The 16,430-nt window shown below is 36.3% G+C and overlaps 1 long non-coding RNA gene across 1 annotated transcript in view; it reads right to left on the bottom strand.

Moving 5' to 3' along the window:
* LOC308194084 overlaps positions 1 to 16,430 on the bottom strand; it is a 63,878-nt gene that overhangs the window by 31,428 nt on the left and 16,020 nt on the right. The window lies entirely within an intron of this gene.

Consider the following 16,430-nt stretch of genomic DNA (forward strand, 5'->3'; position numbering starts at 1 on the left):
TTTTCTTTTAAATTTCCTTCCCTCCAAACTAACTCTCTGGATATCCTTTTTTCTTTATATGGAAAAAATCTATCAGTATTTGAGCTGAACTTTCAAGCCTACAATGTTTAGCTGAGCCCATAGTAGGAAAAATAAATTACCCCATTTTGAAAGAAACTACAGTGAATATAAGAATCAATGAAGGGATGAAAAAAAATTCTATGGGAAAATCATGAAGATTCTTTGGCAGATAAACAATTTTCAAGAAAAACAATATATATTCTTTTCTGTTGTTACTATGTTCGGAGGATGCATTCTGTTTAGCAAGTTGCTGTTTTCAGCACTGGAAAAACAAAGACCAAAGGCCAGAACCTCAGATGTAAATGTTCTGACCGATTGGCATGTAACAGAACGGCTCCTATAACAAGCAAGAATAAGCAAAATCCTGGCGCATTGCAATGCAAAACCAGGTCTTGTACTGTTTGCAGTGAGCTTGAGAATTTGTTTGATGAGCAAGCTTCATTAACATACATCAGATACACGGTTATACAGGCTAACAGAATAAACTTCTTGCTTTCAAGTGGAGATGCACCCTTACAGAGCCCCAGTGCCACTTCCTAACAGAGATGGAAGTAAACTCAGTCCTGATGAAGTACTGCCCAGCTTCCTGGTGATGAGTGACAGGATGTCCAAATGACAACAGGGCAACTCAATGAGCAAAATAAAGACACATCTCTCCAAGTAAAGAAGTTTTTTTTGGATAGATAGCAAGACATTTCTTTTTTGGTGCAGATGCATAAGTGGGTGTTGGACATCAGTTCCCAGGACAGCTGTTGGTTACTCCCATTTTCCTGGAAGGTCAGTTCATTACCATGGCTTCTTTGTTCTGCATCGATCAAGGTTTCTTTGTTCTGCCAGGTATACCTCGTCAAGGAGGTGATGTTTCAGCTGAGTTTATTAAGGATGTCTTGGGGCTCCCAGCTAACTAGGTATCCACCTTTGTTGTGGCTCAGCCAACATAAAAATAGATTTGTTAAAGCAATGTCTTCAAGTAAAGGTGGCTAAGCTTAAACCTTCACAGTTTAAGGAAATATGTTTTTGTTGTTACTGCTTGTTTTGTTGTAAAGTTATTTTTTTTCAGGCAGAGATGAAGTCACAGTGAGTTGGAAAAGTACCAATGAATTGTTCTCGATATTAAAGAGATGACCGGTAAAATAATCTTGCTGCCTTCCAGATGTTGCCAGCAATAGCGCAAAGCAATCATTGTACCTATCAACATTATCTTTGTGAATACCTGAAAAGCACAGAGCCTACTTTCTTAGGATTAGAAAGAAAACAGAAGGAAGGTGAGACACATGGGTAGGAAAACTCAAACTGAAGCCCTGCAGTTCAGAGAAATAGGATACTGTTGATCTGAACCTTAGAAGTGAGACAAAGTTAAATTGGTATTATTTATCCACATACAAGCATTTCATGTATTAATTATGCCTTCAAAGTACTTGGGCCTGTTTTACAACAGTGGATCTTACATGGTCATCTAAGGAGCACTGCTGCTGAACCTCAGATCAGTGATCCTCAGAGATCTATTAAATCCTTCAACTAAGTGAAGGAACAGTTGGATTTGAGTTCAATTAATTCTGATTATTGTATACAGTCAACAACCAGACTTAGTTTTAAGATTTACAGCCATGTTTATCTGTAACGAAGTTTATCTGCCTCTTATTTGGGTAAGCATTGGTGCAAGGTATGGTGGTTAGGCACAGAACACTCAAATTTTTTTATGACCGAGTTAAATAATTTCAGATTTGATTTCAAGTGAGCTATCTTAAATGCACTAATGGAACCCTAGGAACCTTGTGTGAGTTACAAGGCATGAGTACGTTTTGGAAAAAAAGATGAATCATGCCCAGGAGCCACGGAGTACCAAAGACCATAGGACAAGCTCTTTATGTCTCATTCCTCAACCTTAAAACTGTTCTATTATTATTGTAGTAATCAGGTGAGTATCCAGAAAGCTTGCCAGAATTTCTTCTACATAGGTTGGGCCTTTTCTTTGATCTTATCACTAGAAAGACAATAGATATTTTGTGCTGTGCCATATGTATGAAAAGAAGATTGCATTACTTCAGTAGCATCAGTCTTCTGAGAAGCTTCTTCAATGGGCTGAGTGAACCTAAAGGCTTCTTATGCCAAGCAGACATAGCAGCAGCCAGACATAGCAGCAGCCAGAGGAATTCAGTGGGTCTGAAGGGAACAGCACGTGGGAGGACACAGACAAGGCCTGCTTCTGAAGAGCCTGGGTGGAAATAGAGCTTCTTGGTCTGCTGGCAGGAACACCTGGAACAGGTAGCAAGGGTCCCTTCATAGCTCTCTGATGGGGTGAAGCCCCATCCCACAGCCATGGACCTCAGCCGGGCCTACACCCTGATCTTACACCTCACATCTTTAACTTAACCCATAGTGTTCACAATCTTTACACAAACACAATTGCTTTTAAATGTCTGCTTATCATTCACAGATTACAATCATGTTTTAGAGTTGTGTAGGTATGCCCACTTTAGCAGCTAGTACTAACAAGAAAATACATTCTGTGTTTGAAGAGCAATAGTGTGTCCTCCAGCAAGAAAAATAGCCAGGCTTTGCTTTAAATAATCCAGGTGTCCATCACACTATTATACGAGCAGAGTTTCTAAGTAATTGTACAGAAGAAATGTTAAGCATAATCGAAGATGAGTTTAATCCCATCATATCCTCATATAATTCTCTTCAGGATTAGTTTAAGTTTTTTTAAAAACAGTAGATTAAGCACAGTTAGGCATTAACCAATTCCATTTATTCTTTTTCTGAAGTTTCTAAAATGCAGTATTTTGCAAAAATGAGACAAAGAAGGATGTTGAAATGCATGAACTTGTATATTAAAGATATTCCCATTGCTGCCAACACACTTTTAACCAAAATCCACCGCAATTCTAAACCAGAAGTAGCTATCAGGAATGAAAGTTCAGTGACACTAATAAATGTCTCATTCAGTTTTTTCATTCTTTTCCTCCTTCTTCCCTGCACACACACTTATCTATTTACCTTCCAAAATCATGGAAACAAATGTATCTTCCAATAACTCAGACGAAGAAGTGCTAGGAGAAAATCCGTCCCAAATCTGCAGGCTCGGAAGGTTCAAGAAGAATCTGGACTTATAAATTCTATCTTTATTATTATTATTATCTTTACTAACATTTCATATGGATTTGTAATTAATGTGATATTCTTGTATCATATACAGGAATGGGCATTGTAGCTCTGAAAGCTACCCTGACTTGAGGCCACCATTGCACTAATGGGGTTTCCCAACAACAATGTATCAACAAACACTCCTCATAGAGATACCGTTTTTTTCTACCAAACTAGTTAATTAGTAGAGCTTAAAAAAAAAATAACTATTTTTTATGGCAGCAGACATGTCAGATGACAGAAATATGATATCTGTGTAATAGTGTGCAAGAAATAGCTAGTGCATAAATAGTTGCATTGCGTGTCTGCATCAACAGCATGGCCTTCGTTGGCCTCACATAAGTCTAAAGAATCTACATTATATTAGGAGTTAGAGGAGACCAGAATCAACCTGTGCTTAGGATATGGCAAGAACTTACAAGCTCTTGTGGGAAGTAGCTGTCAAACTGTATTTGATGCACTGTCCCACTGAACTATACACATAGTAAATTTATTTTGTATCCTGGTCCTATGTCTTCTTTTGGAAGGGACAAAATCTTTTCTCACAATACCACGTGCACACAGCAATATGAGCAAGTAAACCCCTAATTCTCTGCATCTAATATAATTAGCACATTTAATATGGAAGTTACTATGTAGTGACAATCAATTATTAAAAATACATGAATTTCTCTCCCTCTCCATGTGCTAATTAAATCATGTGCTTTCAGAATTTGTGGTGCTATTAATGCTTCTCATTTTGAAAATTAGCCATTCTTGCCAACATATTAGCCTCTGCAACTGTTTTCAGATGGTCATCATGGTCATCTCCTGAGAGTTATGAGATGACAGATGCTTGTGCTCAGTGTTTTCTGTTTCCTCTTGTCTTGACTTATTCTCTTGCAAACATTTACTTGTCCTGAATCATCAATGTACCAGCATTACAACTAAGACCACCAGGTTTCCACTGAAATTAAGGCTCCCATTAATGAGCTTCCTTTTTTTTTTTTTTTTAAACAACTTCCATATTAACTTTGCACAAGGCCCTAAAATATCACCTTATTGGTATTATATAGAGTTGAAAAAAATCCAGAAAATCTCTATTACTTCTATTTTACTGGTGGCTATATTAAAGACTGAAGAGGTACGTAGAAACCATTTCTTACTATAGCATCACAAATTGAACACCACTTGTACCACTAAGCAATAGCAAAAGGATTTACAGATATGCATTCAGTTATAGATGCATCAGGATGCATTTGGGACTTATTTCTATCACTTTCTACAGACATTCAATGGAAAACATTTATGTTCGCACAAATATGTATGTAAAGAAAAAAAGAGAAAATGATGTGAATAATCATATGGCCATACAGCTGCCTAAGTCCATATGTTAGACGTGGTTTTGTGCATTTTGAAAGCTTTTTGTGCTGTTATGGTTCATCTGATCACAGTAGAGATAAAATGTTATGTATTTAATATATTACTGAAATTTAGACAGCCCCAAGATAACTGATTAGCTTCAAAGCCAACTGAACACACACACACACACACAAAAGAAAAAGTAGCTTGCAATAGATAAGTATGTTATTACTCAAATTCAGTTGTGGTGGAGACTTTATGTAGGCAAACTATAATTTGCAAAGTCAATTTGCAATGTGGTCAGGATACTGCAGCTAATAATGACTTCTAACATTTATTTCAATATCTGAATTTATTCCATCTACAGGTTTGTCTTTTAATATCATACTATCCACATGTTTCAGATATTACCATTATATTTAAAGTTGCTTAATAAATATATTTAATAGAAACTGCAGTCAAAGGATGTATTAACTGTTAGCATTCTTTAAAAATGTATATATTTTTCTTATGCATTCAGGTTGGTAAGTTTGAAATTATGAGACATGGATTTCCCATCACAACTATTTAACAACAATTTTATGAGTTGTTCAGATTAATTAATGCTGTTAAACTTTTCATTAATAGTGTAGCAAATACATGCTGTAAAATGGATGAATTTAATTTAACTCCATTTTGCTCTGTTTTCTTAAATCAATCCAGTTCCGTCTAACATTAAGCTGACAACATCTTTGTCTAGTAATTGCTATCAAATAAAAATAAAATAAGATATAAGCTTAGACCTTTATCCCACAAAATATGTCAGCATGCATTTGAATTTGAGTACGCAACTATTTTCTACTAAAGTCATTATGGATGCTCACACGACTAAATTTAAGCAGGCTACCAAGTGGTACACTGGATCAAGGCCCAGAGATTTAAAGGGAAATCAATCCTTTGAAAGCCACCAAGAAACCTGAGTAGGGAAAGCCAGGGCTTTCACTTACCAAGATTTAGGAGAACAGTCAAAGATGATTAACTGGAATCAATTTGCACACATTGTATGCACTATATTCAGATCACACAAATTACTTCATATTAGCAAATCAATACTTGCATTCATTGCAAGCTCTATGACTGATTATCCCTTGCACCTCTGAAAAGACTACAGAGCATTTTTATGCACTAATCATTCACATAAGGATAAAGGCCTTCTCTAGGCATAGAGATTAAAATAGATACTTATAAATATAACTTTGATTAAAATAAAAACTAAAGTAAATAGCATTAGCTAAGATGTCTTGCAAACAGCCAAAAATTACAGTACTGCATTTGCAGAACCCTGTCCTTTTACTGAGCAATGTGTTTAGTACATTTCCCCATAGCAATCCAATCCAGTTGTAACCAGTGATTGACATAAAGAGATCAAGTGAGCAATATTTGTTTATTTGGAAATAACCACCTAATCTACATAAATATTTTAAAACAAAAAGACACATTTTAGGCAAGTATCTAGTTGGAATAAATTGGCAACAATACCTAAAGGCCTGTCTGGATGGGGAGTGTAATAAAGCGAGGAGCTGGCTGGAATGAGAATCAGGAAATATAGGTTCTAAACTGGGTGCTGTCATTGTGAATATGTCCATTTGTAATAAAATAGGTAGGTGCAAACTCATTCTATTTGCTGGCAGAATTGTCCTCAGCTGAAAGCAATGTGATTGTATTACCAGAGAGCTAAGCTGAGAGCTAAAAGCAAATTCGTGCAAGTTCAGGTCTCAGCTTCTGTGGTTATTCAGCTTTTAGACTGGACCCCTCTCATCTCTCACCTCCTAAGTGAATTGGTTCTCAGTCTTGGACAAGTCATCTCATCATTTTGTTTCCCCTCCCACTTTTCGTATCTTACCCACTCCAACTAAAAGCTCTGCAGAGCAATTCAGACGTGATCTCAGTTGGGACTTCTGGATGCTTCTGTAGTATGAACACTAGCAATAAATCAGGAAAGGATAATGGAAGTGTCAACTGAGTCTTAAGTGTAGCAGCACAGCTGTAATGTACTGTACTATACTCTACATGTAACACTATTCTTCAAGGAAGTCTTTGCACAGCGTGGTTTATTCCACTACAAAAATAAATGTATTCATGATGCATCTCCAAGTATTACCCAGCACTAAAAATGAATCACAGTAATGTTACCTTCACTTGCCTCCAACAAGAAGATAATACTTTTTGTATGTGATGCCATTCTGTATAGTTTTTGACAAACTGGAAATACTTTAATGAAGTAATAAGACTACCAGGAGCACATGATTCATCTTGAGGCAGCAGTATATAAAAAGAGAGAGCTAGAATAAGTTAGGCAATTCAGTCTGTATCTGTTTAGCTGTGCCTAACTGTTCTAGATTGCAGCAGATGCTTCCTTTGCTGCTTCTCCCATTCACCTTGATTGGTAGTTTCTACGAGGTTCATGAGATGCTGCAAGATGTGCAGGAAATGTCAGCAAGTGTACATACCGCTAACACACAGAAAAATCAGATAGCCAATGATGCGTAATTTTTAATTCTCCATGAAGGCAGTATTTCTTTTTCAAAATCTGAGATACATAGTTAATGGTAATCCCATGAATTTAACTACAAAGAGCTTAAGCAAATCATTAGCATTTTCTATGTCATGCTGTTTTGGATTACTGAATACTTGCTCAGCCCACACTACTCTTTGACAGGTTTGGCTGATACGATGTTTCATGACTTTGTAAATCCATCTAAATATCAAGTGTTTTCTTAAAACCTCAATAAATTCTGCCATGTAGCTGTTTCACAGTTATCCACTAATTTAGTAATGTTTGAATTAAACACATTTATCAGTCTTTGTGTCCTCTTTATGAATCAATGCCAACAGACCTCTCAGTATTTGTCAAGTTTTGTGCCTGAATATCCTGTAATTTTGCCAATATTTTCTATGTCTTCACAACGATATTAAGTGCATTCCCTTAGCTCCCACTACTCTACAAAAACATCTTCCTCTTCCCTACTACTGATCACATCTATTAGCCCTCTTGGCAGAAGACCTTCCATTTTCTATTGCTAATAATTCTTGAATCCTGATATATGATTCTTCTAAGCCTGCTTCTTTGTCAGCTTTTGATCGTTCTAATTGCCTTATTATCATCTGCTCTCATATAGTGATAAAGACTTTTAATGTTTCATGTGCTATGAAAGAAGGAAAAAACGTGAGCAAAATCACTCTTTGTTCCTGGAATATTACCACCTCCACAGTTCATAATCATTAGGGTGAAGAATCCATTTTGGCCCTCTATTATGTCAAAGTTTTATCCTTTCAGTGGCCCTGCTGTCTCTTTCCTATTTTGTTCGCTTCAGCAGCAAAATGAATTGATCATTGCTGTTCCTCTTGCCACCTACTATTTCATATGCTACTTTAACATCACAGAATAATGACTTGTACTCACTTCTTTAATTTTTCCTATGAACTGTATGTCACATGCCTTTTTTTAATAGAGCTTCTCTTGTATTTATGTAAGGAACTGAATAATAATAATAAAAAAGCATATCACCATTATATTTCCCAGGGCCTGAACTTTATAATCTGTTTTAACATCCTTTTCTTCTTTACAAGAACACATTTCACAAAGCAGGGATTTAAAAACATGAATGAGCTGCTGCAGATTTTCCCACCATTTTGTGCTCTGTCCTCTGAGAAGTTAGCAATGACTGCAAATAATGTAGTCTCCATCACCCTCCCAGATATGCCACCTTTGAATTTCATAATTCAGAATCATCTACCATAAGCTCACACCACAAGTACCACCAAAATCCTAATTAAAAAATAATAATAAAATAATTAAAAAATCCAGATAATCTTCTAGTTATTGTGCAGCCCATTTAATTAAAAAAGGAAATAACATTGGCATATGGGATTTTTTCCCCCTCTTCATTCACTGAAACCAAAACCATTCATAGAAGAAGCATGCCAGCTTCCACAAACATTTTCTCCAGAACTCCTCAGGTCCACAACGTAACTGGTGCTCAAAGCACAAGGCAAAAAAGATCAGAGAGAAAGAAAATACTTCTGCCCAGGTATAGTCCAAATCCATCCATCTCCAGAAGATTATCCTAACTAAACGTTACAGGAATAGTCTGCCTATTGTCTATGAATATTTGTTTACAATAACTCCAATATTGTAAACTAGAAGAACAAGATAACAGCACTGGCTCTACAGTGCTGCAGCAATAGCATTCAATGCTCATCAGGAAAACTGGGTACCCATTATCCTCTTTGTTTTCAGTCTTGAATGCATGCAGCCTAGAGAGCATCTTAGAAAAGTGGGATGGTTCTTCTTCACTGTCTGCTGTTGAAGTTTTACAAGTCTGAAGAAGGGACATAACTCTAGGTCTTCCATATCCCATGTCATCTTTCTGGATATTAGCCTCTGCCATCCCTTTGTCAATCTCTTATTTTGCATCTTTACAAAAGTAAATGTGTAATTTGGAAAAGAGAGACATGAACACTATATGGTTTGGAGGTTATAGCAAATACCTACAAGACCTGTAATTCAAGTATCTATTTCAAAAAAGTAAGCAAAGCAGAAGTATTTTTGAAACCTCTTTCCATTATTTTTTTTTTGGTGGAGCAGTTGTCTCTTAGAAGATTAGTGAACTACTGAGTACAACGGCATAACAACGTTATGATTCACTAGGGGTTAAAAAAAAAAACTCCAATAAATATTCATACAAAAAATTGAATAGATGTGAATTTTAAAATCCTTTCTGGTATAGGCAAAATTTTTTCTATCCACTTTCTAGCTATCTACAGTAATCATGTTAACAAGGTCTGTTGCCAGTACAGGTAGATATTGCATCTTTTCTTGTAAAACAAAACCACGTACACGCTTAAAACGTAGAGTTTTTGTTTTTGTTGTAGCTGTTGTGGTGTGTTTCCTTTTAATTTCTACTGATAGCTCAGTCACATAAGTTTACTCAGCCTAAAAATTATGGTGCACTTTGAAATTTTGTTGACATTGTATTCCTTTGTTTAGTTCCTTTTGTTTCATTATGTGAAAGAAACAGTTTTCCTTATGTTTCCTTATTGTCTGGGTGCCTATTTGGAATAAAAGTTATATCTTCAACTCTGTGTTTATAAACAGCTGGTTCTATTCACTCAATATGAAGAATCAATGAGATGCAAAACATTAACAGAGCTGCCCATTACTAAAGTGAAATTTCTACAGGTACTGTTATTTACATTGCAGCAAACTGTGGCCATTTGCTTCCAATTAAGAACAAAGCATTCCTTCATGGCTGAGAAATTAACAGAGAAATAACCAGTACACCACCCGATGCTCCAACACTAGCCTCTGAAACGTCATTTCTATGCATCTTCATGTGAATGAATTAGGTAATTTCTATTGGTCCAATGTGAATGGCCCGTCCATTCTGAAAATCTAAAAGAAAACACATAATTCACAAAACTTGAATACTTTTTCCCCTTATTCTTCTACTGAGAAAATTTTATGGTTCACAGCCCTGATTCTCAAAAGATACCTAAAAGACACTTTCAAAGAGAAGCCTCAAAACTAAAATTCATGACCATACAGGACACTTGGTATCACAAACCAAACAGGCAAGATACAGAATTCCCTCACCTTTTTAGCATATCCCCTACAATGACTACTTCTCCCTATTTCTGGGAGTAAACTCTGGATCAGACTGCTAGAAAGAGGGTGTTTGAAGGAGAGAACATGTATGCGGCAGGACCTTGCATGACAGCCTCTTTACTTTACCTTACTGCACTAAATTAAATCCATCACAAGAAATTCCAAGCAAGTATTTACCAAGGTGGAAAATTAACCCAAGAGCTATTCAGAAGTACTAATTTCTTGTGGATGTCCTAAAGAGAGTAGAACTTTACAGGACACAACCTTGAATAATAATAATGAAGGAATGAGGAAGAAAATGTGTTGCTGTGGGTTAAAGAAAACTTGCAACTTCAAGTCTTGCAGCCTATTCTTTTTGCTGTGTTTCCCTTGTTTTGCTACTGTGTTTTAGAGTCAAACTATCATATAATGGAGATGGGCTCATCTTAGGATCATCATTTGTTAGTCTAACCACCAAGAAACATTTAGATTCGCATGGGTGGGGATGTTTAATGATACTGCAAATCATCAATTTTATGACTTGTACACACCAAAACACTTACAGATTAATAGCAAAAAGGTTAAACATTAGAAGGTGTGTAGGTGTAGAGGGTAAGATGACAAACATTTTCAAATGTATCACATTGCAATTATGAGAAGAAATCTTTGATGTTAAAGACTAAAAGCAAGTAAATGTACATGCAATTTGGCAGTTACTTTCAGCAAGTCCAAACACAAAAATTGCATTGTTCTCACTAAAATTATTTGGCAGATCAATTTAATTACAGACCCACGTGAACACTCCTAAACTGGCCTGCAACAAGTTTCTTGTGATTTAGCTTAAGTCAGTAAGAAATCTACTTAAGGCAAATCAATGTAAGCCTTTTGTAAAACAATGCAGAAGTAGCTATATGAGGGCTTCAGGACTGTAGTTAAATTGATTTATTTAAAAGTAACTTCAATTAAGTGGGTGAAGCTTTTGTATGTTGACAAGGCCTACAGGTGTGACACATTGTCTTGTCTGCTCCGACTCCATACCTACTTTTACTGTTTATTAGATTTTTAATCTTGTTAATGACATGGCCTTCTTCTGGAAGGACAAAACGCCAACTTTATGTATACAAGCTGTGATCTATCCTTTGCTCAAGAAAATATTTTTTGTTGGTAAACACTTAAATACCCACCATGAAATCCCTAAATAAACTTTACTGAGTAAGGCAGCCACAAAACTGCCTAGTCCCCTTACCTGTTAGGAAAGTAAGTTGTCTATCGCTCAATAGACAGGTTCCTTCCACACTACAAGTAGAAAATAAAGTGCCTGATGTCTAGCAGTAGGCCTCCTGATAGCTTTGAACACCACTAGACACAATGAGGCATTTACTGGTGTTCAGAGGCCAACAGACCTGGGATGAGAATACAGCTCTCAAGTAGTTTGCTCTTACAGAAAATCACACCGGTTGGATTCTGCAGGACAAAGCACGAAAATTAACACAGTCATCATTTTAAGATACTGTGGTATAATCTGAATGCTGATGGACCTCAGGCAGTCAGGGCAACTCTCTCTTAGAGCACCACAGCAAGTATTAACAGGCTGCTTGCTATATCTGATTACACTTTCTACTAGTGTCCAGCCCCACTAAACAAGAAACACACACACACAAAACTTAACCACAAGAATGAACTACCTGCTATCTGATAGCAGCATAATGTTCATCTGGTGACAAAGATTCTGGCCCACAAACATGGTTATCTCTGAATTTTCTTGCTGGATTTTTCTCCAGATGACTGCTTCCCAACACAAAGGGGAATCACCCCTTTGTGATTGAGAGGTACCACTCTAAATTTTTAAAAAGTAACCATCTCCACAAATACGGCCTAGCTACTACTGTATTTCCCACAAGTAACGAGAGCCTCAGTTCTCATGAATATGTGGAGGTTTTTAGGATTTACACCAAACATATTACAAAATCAGAATGTCTTGGAACAGTCCTATGTTTTACTTTGTCCCTTTAAAAAGGCAGACTTTAATCATGAAATGGTGATCTTCAAACCCCCAGACCTCAAATCTGTGGAACAATCTCTTTACAAACTGGAACTGAATGCTACCAGGTACATTTGCTTGAAATTAGATGACAATGTCTTGCCATGCCAGCAGATTTACTGAAAGATTGCTCTTCCATTTCTAGGTACACCATCATTGTTATCACATTATTCTATGCAACAGCATAAGGAATAAACAGTCTTCTAATGCTAGGTTAAAGTCAGAGGATAAATATAAGGATATATTCCTACTAGGGCTGCTGTGGTTTTGTGAGAAAATTAAAATGTTCCTCTCTTACATCTTTAATAATAGATAGCCATGGAGCCAGCTATGCAGGCAGGGGAGGGGGGGGACAGGAACACAAAAACAATTGATCCATAGCTATGCCATAGATTGTAAATTAACAAGTATCTCCATATTTTAAGGAATTTATTCTAAGTAATAGGCATTTATAGAGTACTGTAAATGTATGCAATACATTACAAAAATCTAGAGAGACATTCCTTTGTCCAGATTGCTTACAAGCTACCAGTTATAAATATTCTAATCAGGCTTTATACCTCTTCTGTCAGTGTTGCACTGGAGTGCCTTTCTATTAGTCCATTAAGCTACATGACTAGCATTTTTCTGTCTTTCTGTCCCCAGGTGGAAAATGGCATGTATTTAAAAATAATTAATATTTTATTTTTTTATCTATGATGTGCGTGCACTTTTACTAGCAAATGCAGGCAGAAAAATATATATCCCATTTTACTGTGTTGAATTTAAAGTATTTGACAAGATTTTGTATTAAAATCAGTGTATTTATATGCTGAACTGGTGGAGAACAACAACTAGAAATGCCTTGAGAAATATGTTTTATACCCTTAGTGACAAATATTTTTCATTATTCACATTCCAGAGTAACCAGTGATGTACACCTTGGATGGATTTTTTGTATATGTTCACTATTGGCCTGACTTTGTTTCAACTGGAATTTTTATCACATAGTGTACTGGGACCAGATTTGGGCCACCGCATAGTGCAGCTGCAAACTCCAGACTCAGAAGACAGTGTGAAAGCGTAAGCACACCAGAGAGCTCAGGAGTCCCTGACTGGCTGCTCAGAGACCTAATTAATCTGCCCCAGTTCACTTCCAATCTGATGTAGTTCTTTGTTCACCTCTGTATGTATGAATTGCAAACTTTCTTGCTGCTACGTCAACTGCACTCACCAATAAAAGCATGCTGTTCCTCATAGACAGTAGCAATTAACTTTACCACAGCAATTCTTACCACTTTTCTGTTTACAATTGGCTTGGAATGCAAAATATTTCAAATACTAAAATATTATACTGAAAGTGTCAGCTTTAACAAAGAGAAAATTTACATCACCTCCCACACAAGATTACACCCAAACAACATCTCTGAGTGACCCAAAGAAATTCTATGCCTATATTATATTGTATAATTATGACTATTAAAAGGCCACTACTTTTTCATTGAAATCACTTACTTCTCCTTTCCTTTCCCAGATATAACCACCCAGAGCTTGCTTTTTTTTTTTTTTTTTTTACTCAGTTAATTCCAGAGTACATATTTTAATCAGATTTATTAGGAAAATGATGATACACCAAAAAGCTTTTTATATTAGGGAGACAACCTAAATGGTGTTTTACTAAAGACGCTGCTAACTTCAAAAAAATTGGAACAAATCTGTGCAACTGTTTTGGCATTGCAAGGAAAACATGGAAATTTAATGTTAAATTTTGAAAAATTTAAATGTCAGATTAGTTGTCAATAATAACGGATCCTTTCACCTGTTCAGTATGTTCCTGGCATTTGCTCATGAACCAGTCATCCGAAGACACACTACACAACCTCAGACACCAAGGAGACAACATATTATCACTGAGGAAAAAACTTCTAGTCTGCTGTCCTACCAGTTTTCAATAAATGATAAATACAAAATTTATTTCTGCTCTGTTTTTTATGTAGAAATCTTCCTTTTTTTCAAAAAAAAAAGAGGAAAAAAAAAAACGATTTATAGAAAAATACCACAAACTCTGCAGCAGAAAGATGCGAAGAGCTCCATTAGCAAGAAACAGGTTTTTAAAAGAGAGGTCTGAATTTTGCAGCAGCCTGAAGTTCAGAGTGAATATTACTGTACCTGGTGTATACCTGTTCACCAGCCTCACCCTCAAAACCCAGCAGTCATCTCTCTTTAAGTTAACTTTGCTAAGTTTTGTATCTATAGCTTTCAAAATGGCGAAGTTTTGAACAGTATTCCTCCTTCACATACTAAGACCTGTTCACAGAACTATAATATAGTCACATGTAATTTATTCTGAACTTGGAAAGATTAATTAAGCAGATTTTCTTTTATTCTTTTTTTTTTTCCCTACACCTTTACTGCCTCCTATGCTTATAGTAACCTATATTTAAGATCATCTCCTGTCTCTTCCCTCACCCCACTCTGCTCCCCACCCCATCTTCTAAGCAGCCCTGTGACTTTTACACTGCCCAACAGAAAGCATATGTGGTGCCTAAAAAGTTATTAATGTGCTGACTGGCCAGCTGCCTGGAACCAAACAGAATATATAACAGCTGAGTTATTCCTGACTTTCCTTCAGAGTACAAGGAGGACAAATATTTTCTCTCTTTTGTCTAACAAGATAGAACTCAAAAAATTCTTGCAACTTCAAGACTTACCTTCCTTCAAAGTTGGGTGAAGCTGAATAGCTGGTTTAAAAGCTACAGAGAAGGGATTAGCAGAGAAGCAGATAAGCAATCATACTGCTTCATGCCTGCCCTCAAAAAAGAAAAATGAGGAGAGTGAGCGTTCAAAAGTTCACCAGCAAGTAAAGGCAGCAATTGAGTAGCACCTTTCTAGCAGAGGAAACCAGAAGAATTCCATTGTTATTTTTAATGAAGAAAACTTTTTTATCTGAATGAGCATAGTCAGAATTATCTGTTTCAAAGAATAGAGATCACCAAGTCCCAATAGTAAATATTGCAAAAACATATTAGCAGAAAGCTAGTAGAGCAAACTTTTCAGTACTAAAATATTATATTTTCAAACCAGCTATACTTGTAAGTTTTAAGTCTGCATATGTTTAATATGGATCTCATTCTGTTAGGACATCTATTCCCAATTACAAAGTAATCACAAAATGAAAGGGCACATCTAATCACCAAACATGGTTTTGTGTTTGACTTCTAATCTCAACAACAGAGAGAGATTTAAATCTAAACATGTTAAAATGAGCCAGCCAGCATATGAAAAAAAAATAAAAAATCACATATCTGATACAGAGATAAGGTCCAGACCAATAGTGGAAATGACAGGGTTGTTAGGAGACTGACCTAGGACACCAGGACAGCAGAGCTCAGCTAGTGGTTTTCTGCAAGTTTCTTTTATGCCTGAAGGTAAACCACTGCAACATGGGGCCACCAGGACATTTATTCCACTTCATCAGGAACGGCTCAGAGATAAACAAACAGTACTTGAATAACAGTACACTTTAAATGTTTTTGTTGATCCAGCCTTTAAACATTTTGTGCCTCCTTAAAAAATAGAAAATACTGTTTGCCTGCCATGCAGAGGTTTAAAGATAAATAAATTAGGGGAAAAAAAAATCTATGTATGCAAAGCACAATCATATTTCAGCAAAATCCTCAACCAGTAAAAGGAATTAACTCCTCAAGAGCATATTTTAGGTTGCTTGTAGGGTTTGATTATGCAATTTATATTCAAAGAAAATTCTCCTTCATTTAGCCCAGGTACACACTGGATTTTTGAGTTATAGGCAACTTTGCAACTCAATTGCAAGAAAGGACAAAAAAAAAAAACTACAACAAAAAGCCAAGTACAAACATCTTCTAACCATATTGACATCAATGGACCTGATGAAATTCTTAATGAAGAAGGATAACATTTTTAACTGATCTTAACTAAATCTGAACTTTATCAGTCATTAGCATTGGCCAGTGAACTGTACATACATCTTTAGTCCTGCTGCTATAACAGGGCCCTAGAGACCAACTTTGTATTGAATGTACAGCAAGGCCACAGCTCTGAAATGCTTCTAGCCTCAGACTGCCTTAGTGCAAGCCATAGGGCCTTTCCTATCGGACGCGTAGGGCAACACCTTGCAAGACTATGCTGGTCACTGTAGCCAATATTCACTGAATTGCCTGTAAAATATTAATTATCTTACATTTCACAACCTACTGT

Source organism: Anser brachyrhynchus (assembly GCF_964034855.1).
Source record: "Anser brachyrhynchus genome assembly, chromosome: 4".
In the NCBI taxonomy this organism is placed as follows: domain Eukaryota; kingdom Metazoa; phylum Chordata; class Aves; order Anseriformes; family Anatidae; genus Anser; species Anser brachyrhynchus.